This window comes from Silene latifolia, chromosome 8 (assembly GCF_048544455.1).
Source record: "Silene latifolia isolate original U9 population chromosome 8, ASM4854445v1, whole genome shotgun sequence".
Taxonomy (NCBI): Eukaryota; Viridiplantae; Streptophyta; class Magnoliopsida; order Caryophyllales; family Caryophyllaceae; genus Silene; species Silene latifolia.
The window spans coordinates 8,455,262-8,475,276 of record NC_133533.1 but is presented as its reverse complement, the minus strand read 5'-3'; the positions used below and the strand labels follow the sequence as shown (position 1 = coordinate 8,475,276).

The 20,015-nt window shown below is 41.7% G+C and overlaps 1 pseudogene; it reads right to left on the bottom strand.

Annotated features, from left to right (window-relative positions):
• Positions 1-3,328: 3,328 nt before the first annotated feature.
• Positions 3,329-6,372, bottom strand: LOC141596273 (cytosolic sulfotransferase 5-like; annotated as a pseudogene).
• Positions 6,373-20,015: the final 13,643 nt, after the last annotated feature.

Sequence of the window (20,015 nt, the reverse complement as noted above, 5' to 3'; positions counted from 1 at the left end):
TAAAAGTTTATCCTTTACCTTCAAAAAAAAAAAAAAAGTTAAATATTCGTACATTGTTTTAATATTATTATGACGTGTATTAATAAAAATTTTAATAGTAAGGTTTTTTTGTTAGTAGAGGAATTAAGGGAGTTAACGAGTCGAGTCGAGCTGAATTCGAGCTTACCGGAGCTTAAAAAAAATGTGTTGATTATCAAGCTTGCGAGCTTCCAAACTCGAGCTCAAATCGAGCCTATGTATAATTGTTGATTTTTTATTTTATTCCTTCCGATATTTTTAATAACAAGGCTGGATAATTATATGTAAAAATATTTGGTAAATAAGTGAGCATCTGATATGTATGATACAAAGATATAATTATGATAAATTATTTTTATAAAATATGAGTAATATCTTATCTAATCACAGAAGTTTGAACTGCTCGCGAGATTTTTGAGCCGAACCAGCATTTGCTCGGCTTAACTCGTTAAGCTTTCGAGCCCAAGAGCCAAGTTTTGACCGAGCCAATCTCAAATTACTCGCACACAAAACTTCATTCACGTCCCATACTCCCATGTGTCATGCCATTTTATTAAGGCAAATTTAACAAAAATAACCAACGTTTGTTAAGTATTCCGAAAATAACCCAACCTTTTGATTTTAACAAGAATAATCCAACGTTTATTTTTATGTTACAGTAATGTCCCGGCATCTTACTTATATTTTGTAAATGATAATTTAATCAATCCATTAACTTATTGGCCATATATTTGCAAAAGTAATTATATAAAATTATGAAAAATAATTTACGAACAATTTTAAAACATAGAAAAAAAATTGAAAAAAAATTCTAGTACTGTTCAAAATCCTAAAAGGTATAAATTATGTGGTTTAAAAAATTGTTTATTTTCTCAAATTCTGGGTTTAAAAAATCAAAAGTATATCTCTCATCACTACTTCCACTAATTTAAAATCTATCTTAGTTTTTTTCAAAAAATTATACTCCTATATTTTTTTTATTAATTAATTTTCCATTGACAAACTAAGAAAATTATAATTTTTCCAGTTTTTCGGCTATGAAATTTTTTTATATATGATATCACAAAATAGACTTTAAAGATTTATGAAACTATTTTACAAAAAAGCATTTATCAATATTTGGTAGAAATTTGTTTAGGTGAGATTTCGGGATATTTTTGTGACAAAAATAAAAAGGTTGGATTATTATTGTTTAAGTTAAAAGGTCGGGTTATTTTTGGAAGACTGGTCAAATATTGGGTTATTTTTATTAAATTCGCCTTTTATTAACGGATTATTAATTTTCGTGTCTCATTATCTAGAATTTTTTCATAATTTACAAATTAAAGTGTTTTTTCTCATAAAATTGATGTCAAATAGGGAGGATCACTTTTCAAGCTATGAATCAACTAAATCGTATCCATAATCACCCTCTATATTAATCTATTCATCTCAATTAATATTATTTATTACTCTTTAGTTCTAAATTATGATGAAATAAAACAAAATGACTCACTAAAATAACTGCGCTTTTTCCTTTGTAAAGTATTACTTGTTCGATGTAATTTTTGACACAATTTTCATCTAACAGTCTCTTTGTGTTGTTAACACAAAGCCAAGAGTGTAAGACTATATATATATTCGAGCCCCCTTACCTTACAATTTACGGGAGTTATTTAGACACTAAAGTAATAATAATGATGTTGTTGTTGTAAAGTATAAAGGTGATCAATGTATTCTATTTACGTTGTATTTGTTAGTATTTACGGTAGAATCCATCTTTATTGTGCTTTACTTACAAACATCAATTTCACTGGTATTGAATAACGAAAAAACAAAAGTTAAAACTATAACCGAGATTAAAAGTGAATGGGAAAATTTGAATAGAAGAAAAGAGTAAACAAATTGTTTACATTTCTTCTTTTTTTGGTACAAAATAGGTGAAATGCCGAACGCATCAAGCCTTGGAAAATATCACATTCTTCTACTTTTTGACCATCGATTATATCCCTCTACTACTAAGAGAATAAAAATTCTCTTAGTTTACCCTCCAAAAATCATCTAGCTAAATAAGATAATAAATAAAATTTTCTTTCATTACATTATTATCTTTTCAATGAATATATTTTTATAAATAAACTCTAATTTTTTTAAATAAATTCATAACTATGATTTTTTTCATTAAAATAAAATAAATTTGACATTAAATTATAAAGTATAAGTTGCTAAATTTTTCAGTAATACAATAATTATTACTGTAGAGAATAACTTGACACATACTTACTATTAGCTTTGTGACCAAAAAACATTCACTAAAAAAAATTCACAACTTCAATAAATTTTTTTATTAGTTTTCTATTTCAATTTTTTTATTTCATATCAAAATACAATGGAGCGAACTGATAAATATTAATGAAGTGCAAATTTTAAAAGTATAAATCCTCCTATATACTAAGAGAATACAACTTCTCTAAAGTTTTCCCTCCAAAGTGCTGAAACTTATACATGAAAACAAATTAGATTTTCATTTATTAAACTAATTTTCCATTAAAAATAATCTATACATAAAAACCGATCTCCTATTATTAACTTCGTGACGATTTTTTTTTAAAAAGTAGTTAAAACATTTTCATAAAAAACACAATTAATGAAATTATTCAATTCTTTTGATTAATTTTAATATTAGTTATCTTTTATAAAAATTCGCGAGATATAAATCTAAAATCTATAACTAATACACTGAAAATTAAAAGGTCTACATTTACCGCGCATTTGTGCGGGATCTACACTAGTATATTTTGTATGAAGCTAGTCCAACTTTGAAGCGACTAATTCAACCTCCATCCGAAGATATTGTACTACTGCTAGGGACTTTGTGTTAACAAATTTTCATTTAAGCCGCGTCAAATAGTTAGGATAAGATAAAAGAAAAGTTTCTAAATACTAGTAGCAAATAATTGTCTTAAGGGAGACTAATTGATTTGTATTATTCACCTATTTTTTTTTTTTTTGTTGACCAGGAGTATCCTCTACCGACAGCTGGGGCAATCTCCTTCGGGGTACTGAAGGCAATTTAATGGGTTGACCCCTCCCAAATTTGGCTTTTTCATTCGCTAGAGTTAGAAATCGAACCCTGACCACTTGTTTAAGAGATGAGAGCCCTTACCACTCACACCAGCCAACTTTGATTGTATTATTCACCTATTAACCTGTCCTATTTGAAAAATAAAGTAACCATAAAACATGCTAAATCTATCAAGATTTGGCTTGTTTTATGGTTGATTTTCCAAATAGAATTAGATCACCCGCAAAGTAACTTAACAATGACAAATTAACCACAAAATATCATGAAATAAACTCAAAAACAACTTGATATAAAAATACATGATTACAATAATACTAACTTAACCACATACAAAGTACTATTATGGCATTGACAAATGATAGCGTCACTGAATGACGCAATCTCATTTTCCTTATTAAATTAACTTAAAGGATAATCCCGTTCCTTCGAGTTTTTCTTCCATAAGCTTAGTCATCTTCTCAACCATAAGTGGTGTGAAATGGTTTCTCCATTCTCCCACCTTTCCTTCTCTAAAGTAACTTTTCTTCTCAAAAAACTTATTGATGACACCACGCTTGTTAACTTCTAATTCCTTCATATTTCCAATGCTACAAAACTCTATTATTTGGTCAATGATACTTTGACTTTCCTCAAATGGAGTAAAAGGCATACCTATAAATTCCGCCACCCTTTTTAAATGGTATTTTGGGTCATCTTTAAGATCCTCGTACTTAAGAAACAACACCTTTTCAGGTTGTTCTAAGCTCATTTTCCAATACGTAACCACGTGCTCGAAAAATGGACCGTAAATGGACCTACCTGCACAAAAATCATCAAATAGATCCTCGTAACGAAGCAGATCTTTGTTATTTATATTCTTACGGAAGCTTATTGTAAAGTGAAAAAGCGAGAGTCTAACGGATTTCGACAAATATATAGAAGTCGACAATTGGATGTCGTGATCGATTCAGGAAGTGAGGTGTAGGACAAGTGAGTGCTGAAAAGTCTTGGGGAGGGAATCTCATCAAGATGCCGCGGCTGCGGATAGGCAAAAGCCTCTCCATAAATATCATTCTCTAGGTTGCATACAAGCTCTTGTGGGTGAATTTTTAGTAGAGGGTTTTGATCAATAGGGTAAATTGTACGGTTGACAATTGTGAAAAGTAAAGATTTTAACCATGTGGTGCCGGTTTTTGGTAGACCGGTAATAATGAGATCAGTATCTCGAGCCAGGAAATGTCTTTGAAACAAGAGAATTCGAGCCAAAAGCGGTTCAAGAATCCAGAAGTGATAACTACGTTATCGCCCCTTCATTCTTGTCAAAAATCCTTGCTTTAGTCCTAATTTTGGTGCATTTAATTGATAATTACTCAAGTTTATGATTAATTTGCCTAAATAAGTCTCACCGGATTATTTTCTAAGCTTTTTGTAGTGTTGCACGCTTCCCCATGCAAAACCGATCAACATTTGGTGGCCAAGGATCAAGATTAGCCTTGTTGGTGTATCTCTTTCCCCTAGCCAGTGTATTGTGATCAGGCGCGGTGCAACTCAAGAGTAGCCGGTGTATCTCATTTAGCCTTGTCGGTGTATCTCCTTCCCCTAGCCTGTGCATTGTGATCAGGAGCAGTGTAATTTTGGCCAGCCGGTGTAACTTTGTGAGCGGGCGGTGTAACTTTCATCCAAATAGGTGTAACTAAGAGGCGGGCGGTGTATCGATACACCGGCTGGGAATAGTAACCGGGCTGTTTTTGAGAATTGCTTGTAATTTGATGTTTTTAAGCCCATAGTATATAGAGAAAAGGGGCAACCTTGTAAGAACAACTTTTGATAACACTTGTTTTTGGATCAAAAATTGGTTAGGTAGAGAAAATTGGGAAGAACATTAGATCTCATCTTGTTCTTAGTTTTGTGAAGAATTCAATTCAATCAAGTTATTTCCTTTCTTCTTTGTTGGTATATTTCCTTTTCTCATATTTATTTCTTTGTTTTAGTTGTTAATTTCATACTTCTTTAGTTTATGCTTCCCTTATTTTTGAATATTTACCTTGCTTGTGGTAAAAGTTACTTCCTTTTTGTTTGATTGTTGTTGTTTTCACCATTGTTCATCTTTTTATTGTTCATCTTTTCATTGTTTCTCTTTCCTTTGTTCATTCTTGGGCTAGTTGTACTCAAAGACTTAATCTTTGAGTTGATTGTGTTAAAGATCGTGTCTTTTAGTTTGTTCATTCTTGCTATTAGATTAAAACCATCTTTCTTCATAATTATTGTTGGGTTGTTGCATGTTTAGAAGTAAAATTCATCCTATCACCATGTTTATGCTTAAAGACTCTATCTTTGTTGTTTTCTTTGCCTCTAAAAACATGATTAATGAGTAGTCTCCTTCTAGGACTCGGTTTGACCCGATATGGGTAATTTCACTAACTAATTATCATTAAGGCTAATTTGTGTGGGAAATTGGTGAGGGTAGTTTAGAGGAATTTGCATGCTTAAGGTTTGGGTTTTGGGTAGTGTCAACTTGTGACCCTTGTCCACCAACGGAAGTTGGTTAGGTTGTAAATTGAACACCCGAAATTTGGCCTTGTCACCAACTAAGGTTGAGACCGGAAGGGAGAACCGAGGGAGGGTGCCTCTAGGCTAGCGTTTGAAATCGACCTCCGGAAGGGGGAGTGGGATGACCCGGAATATGATGAGTGCTTAATGACCTTGACCATTTACTTGACCTCCTTGTGAAAATGCATGTTCTTGGGGTTGTCGGGTTTTGAGTTAGGGAGACCGGCTTTCGAACCCGGGAGGGGGGTTAGTCGGAGTAGCTAGTGTCCTAGTGCGAGACCGGAAGGGAGGTTCTAGGCGAATTAGAGCCATCTCCTCCTTACCTTTCTACCCCTTTTGATTAGCCAAGACGATTAGTATGTGGAATTACTCATATTTGTGGGAGAACCGAGTTCTAGTCCTTCTCTTTATTTGATCTATCCTTTATCTCTTAGCTTGTTCTTTCCTTGTCTTGTTTATAGTCTTTAGATTTGTTAGTTTAGTGTTAGTTTGTTACCCCCCCTCTTTGTTATTTATCGACTTAGCTAAGCTCAAGAATATAGACAATTAGTAATCACCCCTACTCCTTGTGGATCGACCCTCTAGAGTGTACAACGATAAAATCGTGCACTTGCGAGGTTTAACTTGAGACCATCAAGAAGCCTTGGTAGTTTCTTAATTTCAATTTATTGTTGCTTGAAGAAACATTTGGAAGGCTTTGTTTGAGATCTTTAAGTTCTTCTTGCTCGTTTTGTGTTTCGTTTTTATTCATTGTGAATATGAGGATGACATGACACACTTGTTGATGTCTCAGATATAGTACACAAAGTTTATGTACTACTCACATTATTGCTCAAATAATTGATCACATGAGTTAAAGTCACGGTCCTTCACATATATGATTGGTCTATCTGTTAGGCCCGGTAAAAGCAACCCGTCTCGATTGACCCGACCCGAAAAAGTTGACCCGAGATCCGAAGTGACCCGAACTACATCACCCGAATGTGATCCGAAAACTCGAATTGCCCGACCGGACCCGAACATGACCCGAGCTTTCTTGACCCTTACTGGCCCGACTCGAAAATGACCCGATCCGAAACCACCAAACCCGAAAATGACCCGACAAAATATAACTCTAATTGAATCGAAAAGACTTGAAATGTCTATTTCTCTATTATTCACTGACCCGAAAATGACCCGACCCGATACAACCCGACCCGTTTGACCCGAAACCAACCCGATCAACAAACCTGAAACTGACCAAAACCTGAAATGACCCGTCCTGACCCAAGTTAACCCGAAATCGATGAGAAACCCGAACTAAACCGACCCGAATTGACCTGACCCGAACCCGACCCGTTGACCAGTTTTGCTAGGTCTTATTGACTATACTTTTACGTTCCGTCATTCATATTTAAACTCGTGTTTTATAAACCACAAAAATTAAGTCGAAAAATAATAAGGTAGTCGGGGAAGTGGAGATTGACCCCAAAAACTTTGTACAATTGTGAAATTACACCTCAGAACTTTTTAATTGGAGTAATTTAGCCCTATAACTTACATAATATGTGAAACTAAACATTTTTTTTATCAAAATCTCATGAGAAATTCAATTTATCATATCACAAAAGTAAAAATGTTTAGGTTTTTATGAAAAATAAATAATAAAAGTTTACAAAATTAATAAACAATAGCATAAATTAGAAAAAATAAAAATAAAATATCAGATTAAAGTTAAAATATTTTGCATAAAGAGTTTATAGATGAATAATAAAAAAAAAAAAGAAAAATACAGAATGTGACAACTTAACATTTAGATATCTTATATATATATATATAAAACTGGGTTGAAGCGCTGTGGATGCGCCACGTGTCAACCCAGCCATAAATACAGGTATTAATTACAACAGAACATTAAATACAAACATAATAAATGTTGTATAAATCTCAGCAACATATTAATTATAGTTTAATAAATTTTATTATAAAATTACATTAAATAATTACGGTGATTTGATTCAAAATTTATTAAAAAAAATATTTTGATAAAAATTCTAAAAATTATAAAATTACATTAAATAATTACGTTCATTGCGAAAAATGCTTCAAATAGAGTATAATTTTTGTTATATTTATTGAAATATTTTTTATTTGTAGAGATGATTAAAGTGAGCGTCTCATAATGTTTTATTTTTACGGACAAAGATATTTTAAAAAAGTTATAAAACATAGACCATTAAATATTAAGAAAAATATATTTGGAAGAGTCGTTGTATTTATTAAAAACATAACTTAAAGAAAACTACTAAGAGATAAGTTTTTATATGAGAATGAAAAAAAATATATTGCGAGAAATTGAATACATATGAGATTTTGATAGATATAAATAGTGTGATAACGAGTATTTGTATGAATATGTATGTACACAGTGATCACGAGTGCATTTGAATAATCAAAACAAAAGTAATGATTATTAAATAATATATATTGTACTATAAACGACATGAAAAAAATAGAAAAAACGTTACATTTTACTTTAATATCTTCAATTAAATCATATATACGTCATGTATAAATATTGATTATGACAAGCTAAATATTACTATTAGGTAAATATTTTATATGTTATCTTTTAAATACTTTTAAGTTAAACCTAAAAGAATATTATTTGAGAAAGTTTAACCTATTTTATTTACAAGTAAACTCTAAAACATCATTTATATATGGTTGTTTTAAAATACAAAAGATGCAATTCTTATAGAATAGATATGTTTGACACATAATAATTAATACATGCAAGACACACTCAAAGTATTTGGATAAGTTGAGTTTGAACTCTATATGTTTGAGAAATAAATATCACACTTTATACATAAAAAATTAAAAATTACATAAAAGTTATATTCACATCATTTTGAACAAATATTAACTGATTTAGAACATAAGGAATCGTGAAATGATATAATTTATGACCATATTTATGACCATATTTACTCGGAATAGGGGATGTCCATAGATCGCAGTGAATTATATCAAACAGGGCTATAGTTTGAGACAAAGATTCAGAAAAGGGTAATCGACGATGCTTACTAATATGACACGAAGAGCAAGAGTCCAAAGAGTTGTTTTTATTACACTTAATATTATTACGTGACTTTGATAAGTAGCATTTTAGTCGTATTTTACCCCGCATTTATACCTAATTTCAACTCAATTTTGTGTGCTTAATTGTCTAATAAGCTCAATTAATTACTAATTTATAATAATTAGTCATCTTAGTCATAATTAATAATTAATTGTATTTGATGGGGCATATTCTGCACCCGCTGACCGAGTCAACATACTGAGCAAGGTCAAAGCCAAAAGACAGGAAGTCAACGTATTAGCAACCTAACCGACATAGCCTGTCGGCCTGTCACTTGGATCTCGGCTGGGCAACTAACCAGCCGGGAGGCATATCCGCGTACTCACATCCAAGTCCCCTCGGCATGGAGTCAACCAGGCCAGCCGGCCTGCCATGGGTCCCTCGGCAGAGGGTAGAACAGTCTTTCCACCTGCTAGCCACTTGGCCACTAAAGGTGAAAGTCTATAAATACTCCTCAATCCTCATTGAGAAAACGATCGAATAATCCACAATTCATCCATAAACTCACTATTAATCTGGTATAAACTCCCTTATCTCTCTACAATATACTTTGCCAAGTAACACACAACTTAATCTCTTTAAGTTTACTGACTTGAGCGTCGGAGTGAGTACGCTCGGTACCAAGCCGAGCCCTCAGTTTGTTCATCTTTACAGGAGAGACCGAGAGGAAGAGACGAGCAAAGACATCATTCACCAAGCTTACGTGGTAACAAATCCTGCTCCGGAATTACACCCGGAATAATTGACGTCGTCTGTGGGGATCCATACTAAAAGCTGGTCACCTACCTTACAAAAAAAAAAAAAAAACCATTCAAAGAGCTAAGAAGATGTCAAAACAGCCAGAACTTGTGAGTGTAGAAACTGAATTCTACCAGGACGACACATTTCCTAATTCTGAGATCGGGCAGTCCCCCACCGACCGAGTCACTGAGCCGGTGAAGTACGGGATGCCAAGAGAGCCAGAAACACCGCTGCCCACCGGCCAGGTCACTGTCATGGGACATGTGGTCGATGCAGCCAAACTGAAGCTATTCTTGGACCTGATGGGCGGTACGCCGGTCACCCCCGTCACGACGACGGTGACGGCAGCGCCTCCACTGGTGACCAGGGCCCACAAAGTAACTCCGAACAACTTGACCGGAGTAATACAAGGAGCTGGGCATGCAAGGACGCCGGCGGAGCCCGTGTTGCCAGTGGCAGACCAAAGTCCTTCCCCCACTCGTGGGAGGACAGCGTCACCGCGGCAACAACGAGGCCACCCCCGAAGAAATGAAGAAAGAAGTCCAACTCTCTAAAGTCGCACAACAAGAAGCCCTTCCCGCCACGGGGAGAGAAGCCGGACTAGGATTGCGAGGAGCCGATTGCCGCGTGTCATTCGGCACGTGGTCAGACAGCCCCTCAATGCCTTTGTCCTCGAAGTCCCGGTGCCGACCAAACTGAAGCTGCCGCCCCTATCATACAAAGGGGATAGCGACCCAATCGACCACGCCGAGGCTTTCGAGTCGTACATGTCGGTATGGGAGCAGCCTGATGAGGTGTGGTGCCGAGTCTTCCCAACAACCCTCCATGGCATGTCTCAAAGTTGGTACAAGGGGCTACCTAAAGGCTCGGTGTACTGTTATGCCGACCTAAGGGAAAATTTCATAGCCCAATACGCTTGCAACAAGCGAAGCGCCATGGAGACATCAGATCTCTTGACTATCCGACAGGGGGAGGACGAGTCCCTCCGGAGCTACGTCAAGAGATTCGACGCTAAGGTTCAGCAGATTCGTGAGCTGAACACCGAACTGGCGGCCTTCGCACTGATGAAAGGCTCGCCGAAAGGCGAGTTCAAAAATGAGCTCATCAAGTGCGAGGACCTCAACCTAGACTCCGCCAGAAAGATGGCCGACCGAGCCATAAAGGTGGAGGACTATCACAAGACCTGGGTAGGCCACGGTGAAGCTGGGCACCCAGAAAGGAGGAGCCGCCGGGACAACGTAGACGAAGGACGCCGTGACATGAATAGGTCACGGCCTGAGAGATTTAATAGGAAATGAAACTCGGCGGGCGCCGAGGGGAGTTCGGGACCATACACCCCGAAGCGGTACAGCGGTCTCACCCCCTGGTTAAATCACCGCCAAGTCTTTGCCCTAAGCAAGAACGAAGGCGAGAAATGGGCAAGGCCCCCAAGGCGAGGGGGACGGCGACCTTAGCCGCTTCTGCGACTACCACGGCCAAACCGGCCATAAGACCGAGAACTGTCGGCATCTGAGGAACGCCATCGAGGAGCTAATCCGAAAGGGGGCCCTCAGCAAGTATGTAGCTGGAGGCCCAGAAACAAGCTCCGACGGGGCGAATAGAAAATCAGTATTCCAGAGGATGGGAATGATCCAGGTTGTAACCGGAGGAAACGAGAACGGTGGGTCAGCTAATGGGCACAAACGGCACCTGAATGAGCTATACCAAGCCATCAACTTTGTGCCCAAAACAGCGACCCCCGCTCCCACCGTCCCCGATATAACCATCAGAAAGAAGGACTACGAAGGAGTCATCGCTCCGCACAGCGACCCGCTCATAGTCCACTTAGACATAGCCAACCACTTGGTCAAAAGGTGCCGATTGACACGGCGCCTACACAAACATCATGTTCGAGGAGTGCTTTCTCAATCTCGGTCGAAGATTGAAAACCCGAGCCCTCGCACCAACCCGCTATCTGACTTCTCCCGGGGCCGGCCTGGTACCCCGGGGTCAATCGATCGCCGGTGATGTTTGGCCAAGCCGATGCGGCCAAGAATGTTTTATCCGAGTTCGTGGTCATTGATGGTTCGTCTGCCTACAATGTTCTCATAGCCCGAGTCACTTTGAGCGAGGCCGATGCAGTAATGTCCATCCGGGCCCTGACATTGATGTATGTCTCGGACCGGGGGGAAGCGCAAAAGCTCGTCTCAAAGGACGAAAGAGACGAAATTGTCAATGTCCAAGTATCTGGCAGAGGGTGCAACATGCAATCCCTTAAAGTGGCGAAAAAATCAGAGAAAGGGAAGAGCCCCTCCCTACAACAGGAGGGTGATCCGATGAGCACCAACAACGTCGGCATGGTCGAAGGAGCCTGCATCGAGGAAGTGGAAATTGACCCGGGCACACCGTAATCGTCGGTGTCGGCCGGAGCCAAAATTCGAGCCGATCTCCTAGACACCTTAGGAAGAACAAAGACGTCTTCGCGTACTCAGCCGCCGAGATGCCAGGCGTGAGCCGGGAGGTGATCGTTCACAAGCTGAACGTACTCTCCACCGCTCGCCCTGTCAAGCAGAAGATGAGGAACTCCTCGGCCGAAAAGGACGAGGCCATCAAGGCCGAGGTAGATAAACTATTAGAGGCGGGCTTTATCATGCCTTGTACTTACCCTGAGTGGCTAGCAAATGTTGTAATGGTAAAGAAGTCATCAGGGGGGTGGAGGATGTGTGTTGATTTTACAAATCTTAATAAAGCATGCCCCAAAGATTGCTATCCCTTGCCTCGAATAGATAGTTTAATTGACGCAACGGCAGGCTACACTATCTTTGAGCCTCGCTAGACGCCTTCTCAGGATACCATCAGGTATTCATGGCCGAGGAAGACATGCCTAAGTGCGCATTCATCACCATACACGGCACATACATGTATAAAATGATGCCGTTCGGTTTGAAAAACGCTGGCGCAACTTACCCTAGGCTGGTGAACAAAGTGTTTCAAGATCAGAAAGGGCGAAACATCGAGGCTTACGTTGACGATGCTATTGTAAAAAGCAAGTCTGACAGCGAGCACTTGGCCGACTTGAGCGAAACATTTTGTTCACTAAGGAAATATAAGATGAAGCTTAACCCAATGGAATGCAACTTCGGTGTCCGGCGGCAAGTTCCTCGGCGTACTTGTCGGCGCCGGGGGAATTGATGCCAATCCGAGAGAAGATCAAAGCAATATTAGACTGCGGAGCCGAGGAATCGAAAAGAAGTTATGATATCTTGTGGGAGGATACGGCTCTTGCCCGCTTTATTTCTCGGTCAGTAACAAGAGCACTCCGTTCTTTACGGTCTTTGAAAGGGAATAAAGACTTTTGCTGGGGAGGAACAGAGTGCGGCTTTCAAACAATCGAAAGCCCACCTACTAACTCTCCCGACCCTGTCGTCCCAGGCCGACGCTGGGGAGACGCTATATCTATACTTAGTTAGCTGTTACCTCGGCCACGGTCGCGCCGTAATCGTCGAGAAGAAAACAAGCAAAGAACAACCAATCTACTTTATCGCCATACATCACGCCCCCGAAAAGGAATTACCCACTGATTGAAAAAGCGGCCTTCGCCGTCGTCGTTGCCGCAAGGAAGTTAAAACCCTACTTCGACGCACATCCCGTGACGGTCTTAACCGACCAGCCATTGGAGAAAGCCTTAGAAAAAATCGAAAAATCAGGCAGACTTATCAAATGGGCAGTGGAGCTATCCGGCTTCGGCATTCAGTACAAGCCGAGGCCTTCGATAATAGGGCAAGCACTTGCAGACTTCCTAGCCGAGTGCACATACCAAGAAGAATCAAATCCCGGTGTATGGGAAGTATATACCGACGGGTCCTCCACGGCGAACAGCTCAGGAGCCGGCATCCTTATCATCAGCCTTAACGGGGACGAGTTTGAGTACGCCTTGAAATTTACCTTCTCGGCCTCAAATAACGAATCCGAATATGAGGCGGTGATAACTGGAGTCGAGTTAGCTAGAGTTGCCGGGGCGGAGCATGTTGTGTTGAAGACAGACTCACTCTTAGTGGCTAATCAAATCAGAGGAGAGTATGAGACTCGAGACGATGGGATGATAAGGTATCTGGAGAGGGTAAAAGCTGACTCCTCAAAATTGAAATCTTTCCAGATACAGTGCATTCCCAGGTCTGAGAACAACCGAGCCGCCACTCTCTCAAAACTTGCCAGTTCAAGCATCAAGAATGTCAGTCGAACCGTGTTGGTGGATATCAGGAATGCTAAAAGCATCACTGAGACCGTCGGCATGGTGGGCGACATCGAAGCCAAGACGACGTGGATGACTCCGATAATGACATACAAACTAACAAAAGAGTTATCGGAGGACCGCAGTCTCTCTCGGAAGATAAGAAGGATCGCCGCAAGGTACTTGGTGTTCGAAGGAGAACTATACAGAAGGTCCGTGATAAGACCACTTTTGAAATGTGTCGGCCCAGCCGACGCGGAGCTCATACTGACAGAGTTTCACAAAGGCATCTGTGGACATCACATGGGGGCAAGAACGCTAGCCCACAAAGCTCTCCGAGCCGGCTACTTCTGGCCCACCATGCTTGAGGATTCCAGAGCAAAAACCAAGAAGTGCAAGAATTGTCAGATGCATGCTCCGGTGATACATGCTCCTTCCCGAGACCTGCAACTGGTGCTTAGTCCCCTTCCATTTGCACAGTGGGGAATGGATTTACTAGGGCCATTTCCGACGGCCTCCGGAGGAAGAAAGTACCTAATTGTCGCCGTTGATTACTTCACCAAATGGGTCGAGGCTGTCGCGGTACCTGCCAAGACCACGGCGGCCGTAAGAAAGGTGATTTGGGAGAACGTCATAACTCGATTTGGGTTGCCCCAAGTCATGGTATTTGACCACGGCCGAGAATTTTGGAGCGACATGGTAATGAACTGGTTGGAGGAGCTCGGTATCAAATTTGCATATTCCTCCGTCTGCCACCCTCAGAGCAACGGGCAGGGGAAAGCAGCTAATAAAACAATCCTAAACGGGCTGAAAAAGAAGGTTGATGATCTAAAGGGAAGGTGGGTCGATGAACTACCCGACGTCCTGTGGTCCCTTAGAACCACGGAGAAAGAAGCAACGGGGTACAGTCCATTCCACCTTGTCTATGGGTCTGAGGCCGTCCTGCCAATTGAAGCAGCGGTGCCGACATTCAGAACGCAAACTTTTGACCCAGTCGAAAATGAGGAAGGCCTGAGAGCCTCCCTAGACCTGGTCGAAGAAAGTCGAGACATGGCACGGCTCAACTTGGCAGTGTATCAAAACCGGATGAGAAGAGCATACAACCGTAGGGTCCACAAAAGGGACTTACGAGTAGGAGATCTAGTCCTAAGAAAGTCGGCCGCCACAAACAAAGGAAACGTCCATGGAAAAATGACGACCAACTGGGAAGGACCCTACAAGGTGGTTGAAGAAATGAGGCCGGGGACATACCGGCTGACGGACATGGAGGGTGTTCCTTTGATGAGCCACTGGAACACGAACAACTTAAGGAAATATTTTGTATAACGGCGGAGGTGTCCAAGACCGTTGTGGACACCCCAACGCATGATTACACCTTATGAAGAATAATCCAAGTTTTCCATCAAAATACTTGTCCCCTCCATAGTCATGCCAGAATAGACGCCACGGTCAAAGCCGGCATCACGCCAAAATGCGATTGATACTCGCGAAAGCGACCAACGTGCTTAGGAACGTATAAGTACGATTGAGACGCAATTCTAGCCACCTCGGCCAACCGAAGGCCCTTGCAGAGGAAGCGATCAATATGTCTGACGATACGAACGCTGTCGAAGCCGTAACCTCGATTGCCTCGGCCAAAACCGGGAGTGACGGGGACACAACGACCGATACGCTAATAGGAACGTATAAGTACAGTTGAGACGCAAATCTAGCCGTCTCGGCCAACCGAAGGCCCGGCAGAGGAAGCGATCAATATGTCTACAGATACGAACGCTGTCGAGCCGTAACCTCATTTTACCTCGGCCAAAGCCGGGGGCGACGGGGACACAACGACCGATACGCTAACATGTTCACAACGGTGGTTGGGAAGCGCAAATCTGACCGCCTCGGCTAAGACCGGGGGTGGTGGAGGAAGCGACCGACATGCCAACATGTTTAAACGTTTAAGTACAATTGAGATGCGCCTTCTAACGCTCGCCAAGCCGGAAGTAAAAACGAAAAAGCACTCAATATGTTGAAACGTAAGAAGACAACTTAATGGAGGCAAAATAAACAAACTTTATTGAAAAATGTTTACAGGATGAGGCAAAACAAAGTCGACGGCCGTCCCCATAGGGATAGCCTAAACACAACCTACCAAAAGTTTAACAAAAACAAAAATTACAACAAAAGGTTACAGACATAAGACTTGAAGCGCCAAAAGGATGGCGGGGAGGAAAGGCTCAATAGTTGGCCCCGAACAGTGAAGGCGTCGAAAGGGCGGGTGAATCCGTGACGACCGCCCCTCTCCCTATGCTTGTTTACGCTCGCCACCGGCAGCGAGAATAAAGATCACCATCGATGGGCGACCCGTAGAGCCGACTTGGCGGCTTCACCGCCTTTGCCCTCTCGCCTTCCTCCCCGGCCGCCTTCACCTTTTTCAAAGATGGGCCGCCTTGGCCTTAGCCTCTTCGGCGGCCTTTGCCGCCTCTGCCTTCTCCGCACCTCTCTGCGCCTCCAGCAGCGCGGCCTTCTCATCCGTGCCGGTCAAACTCTTGCCACGGGAAGTCGCCTTCCGGAAGGAGCTTCTTGATCACATCCCTGGTAGCATCTTCGGCCTGGTCCCGGTACTGGGCACACATGTTAGGGATAATGACAGTTTGGAGCGTCTCAATGTCCTTCTCCCTCTGAGCAAGGACGGCCTTTGTGTTCCTGTGCTCCTTCGCCTCGGTTAGATGCAGGGACTTCCATTTTGCCCTCTGCTCAACCATAGCATCGTAACCGCCCTGAAGCTTCTCTCTCTCCTCCCGCAGCTTAGCGGCGTCAGCCAACGCAGCCTCAACCTTGGCTCTCTCGGCTAGGACCCGCTTCTCAGCTTCCTCCTTAAGCTTTCGTTGAGTGAGGAGGTCCTCCATGGTGGCGACGAAGTCCTTCTTCGCCTTCTCGGCCTCTTCCTTAGAAGCAGCAAGCTCGAGCCTAAGCCGTTCAAGCGCAGGAGCGCTCGCGGCCATGAGCTTTTCTTGCTCCATAATGTGAGCACCGGCTATTTCATCCACTTCGCACCTCTTGGACAACCTTGCACCCTCCGCCGCAACCGAGCCGGGAAACCTTCGAGGGATGAGGAGTCGACGATGACATTTTGATTGCCCGTCCGCACAAAGCCGTTTCTCCAATTGCCGTTCGATGGGGCCGTGGCCGGCGCGTTGATCTACAAAAATTCGGACAAAGCATCCATGTCAACATTCATTGACATGTCGAAAGCCTCGTCATCGGGAATGCCTAATGAACCTGCTAAATCCGAGCCGTAGGTTAGATCCGTACCACCTTGGCCTTCTTGGTTGGAGGGCCTGACCCCCCTTTTTCTTTCCTTCGACGGTAATAAAGAATGCGAAAGGCGTTGCCTCTTTTCTCTTGTTTGAAGGAGGAGGACCCTCCGCAATGGTGACCTCCTCTTCAACGTCAACGATAACCACCGCTCCTTTTGGATTACGGGGACGAAGATTAAGCCGGAGCCGACGCCGTTCTGCCGCCGTAGACGTTGTCTTTGGTTTCCGGCGGCACACGTTACACGGCAATCTGCACCGAGCCGCCGTCACATCCAATGCCTTCAACTCGCTGCTCCATAATTTCGTGAGGAGCCGGTGCTGCGATCACGTGGTCCGACCTTAGGATGCGGCTCAACAACTCTCCCGTTCTCGTCAAGTCCCAACCTCTTGAGGACGGAGACAGAGCGATTCCGGGTCAAATCGGTCTGCAAAAGAAACGAAGCAGGAGTTAAGTAAAAGAAATAAACCAAAATTCAAATACAGAAACATAAAAAGCAAAGATGGGCCTCACACCGACCCCACTCACCCTGTTCGAGGGCCGGTATGAGGCCGACGTGGCGAGCAAACTCATCCGAAGAACGATCTGCGTCGGGGCATCCATCCCTTCGGCGTGCCATCCTTCTCAGCCTCAAACAGCCTTATTGCCCGCGTTTCGTCCTCATTAAGATAGACCTGCCAAGGCGTCCATCTTAAGCTTACTCCCGGAGACATATTTGTCATGCTCCCCTTGGTTCTCACACCGCAAATTGACGCGCTCGAAATGACCGGCAATGCGTGTAGTCCTCCGGGAACCTCAACGTATACCCACCGCCCCTTCCAGTCCTTGCAAGAAGTAAGCTTGGAGACGGTGATATAACCCGCTCGATCAGTATGCTATACCACCCCGGGCCACCTAGGACGATCAGCCGAAGGTGGTGAAGCCGGCGAAAGAGGTTCACCGTTGGGGCCTCCCCTTTGAAAAGACACAACCATACAAAACCAACAATCGTCCCGATGGCCAACGGATGCGGTTGGGCCACGGCGACATTCATGGCTTTAATAATGGCGAAAGAACGTATTCATTCGGAGGAAACCGGAGCCCATACTCCGGTGTCGATGTATACGCCGATACAACCCTCGGGAGGGCAACAGACGGCCTGACTCTCCTCAGGGATAACAATTCTATACCCCCTGCCGAAGGAGTAATGGTGTTCAAAAAGTTCAGAACCGGAACAACTGGCGAACTTGTTCGTCCAGGCACGGTCAGGACTGATCGAGCAGGCATCACCGTGCCAAGAAATAAGCGGCCTCCTTACGACAGAAGGGGTCGCCTCATCATCGTCATCATCAATACCCTCCAAATATCTCTCATTAATTTCAGGAGAAGGAGATTTGGGACCCCCAAACCCTATCGGGGTGACGGCCAGTGGCTCCTGCTCATCAGGATGCGACGGTTCGCCCCCCGGCGCAGAGGTACTGGGTCGAGCATCCGCAGAAGACATAGTGACAACAAAAACTTAACAATTAAAAGTTGGAAAAATTTGTTTGTTTACCTTGGAAAAAGTGCTACGCCGAGTAACGCTTTGAAGACTAGAGAGAAGTTTCTTCGAAAAAACTAAGAGAGAGGAAATTTTTTTTTGAGAAAATGAAGTTTGATGGCCAAAAAACGGGGCACACTGCTCTATTTATAGAGCAAAGCCCATGAAGCGGACCAATCAGGGCAAAGCCCATGAAACATCGACCAATCAATGCCAAGTAGACCTGGCAAAATCCGACCCGACTCGACAAAACCGATCCGACCCACCCGATATCGGACCCGTCTATAATCGATAATATTATAAAATCATGGTGCCCGAAATCGACCCACTCTGACCCAACATAACCTGATACGTAATCTTATCCGATAACCGGCATAATCCGAACCCGACAACACCTAAGCCGATTAAAACCCGACAAGAAAAATATCCGGCCCGAACCCGATACAGAATCTTATCCGATAACCGGCATAATCCGAGCCCGACAACACCCAAGCCGATTAAACCTGACAAGAAAAATATCCGGCCCGAACCCGATACATAATCTTATCCGATAACCGGCATAATACGAACCTGACAACACCCAAGCCGATTAAAACCCGACAAGAAAAATATCCGACTCTAATGAGTGTCAAATAATCGATAATTACCTAAATATCTTATATAACACATATTACTCGAACACTATAACACTCCAATTGACTAAACGCGACCAGATAAAAAGTCGGATAATTGGTATATACGCGAATGTAAACGACTGTTTAGTACTTCTCAAGTTTTGTTTGAACCATTTGATCTATATATAAATCTGAGTTTATTTATACTTTAATATTATTGTGTGATTAAAAGTTCAATTTTTTAGGTAAATTATATAAAGTGTTCTTTAACAATTTAGTTAGTTACAAATAATGCAAACTTTTTTCGTAGTTGATCACAATTAATTTTTATCCTCTTTATTATTAGGAGATCAATAACACTAAATCCCACTATTTAAATTTCTTTTAAAACAAGTTTTTTATACAAGCGTGGATTAAGCTAATTGAGTCAACCAATAGCAATCAATATAGATATACAAGTATCAATAGTTAAAAGTTGGTCGGCAATAGACTTGATAAATAAAATGCACCGGTCATGATTCAAAAGTTATAAACATAATAGAATACAAATTCAACAAAAAAAAATTGCTTCTATATATGTTAGCCTAAGATTAACAAAATAAAGTTAAGGGAAAATAATAACTAAAAGGAGCTAAAACTGGAAAAAAAAAAAAAAAAAAAATCTTCTGGAGATCCTTGAAAACGTCTTCATGTCCATCTTTACTCATTAGCATTTTCATGGTCATGACTCAAGTTCCGTCGCTTGACAAGTGACAATAAATCAAGAAGTCCTAATACTAACACCTCTACCTCCGAATGCTTGGAAACCTTCCAACAAATTATACAAAATATGTATGAGTTTGACAAGTTCAACTAACTTGAATTATGAAACATTAAACTTCGTATCGAAACTA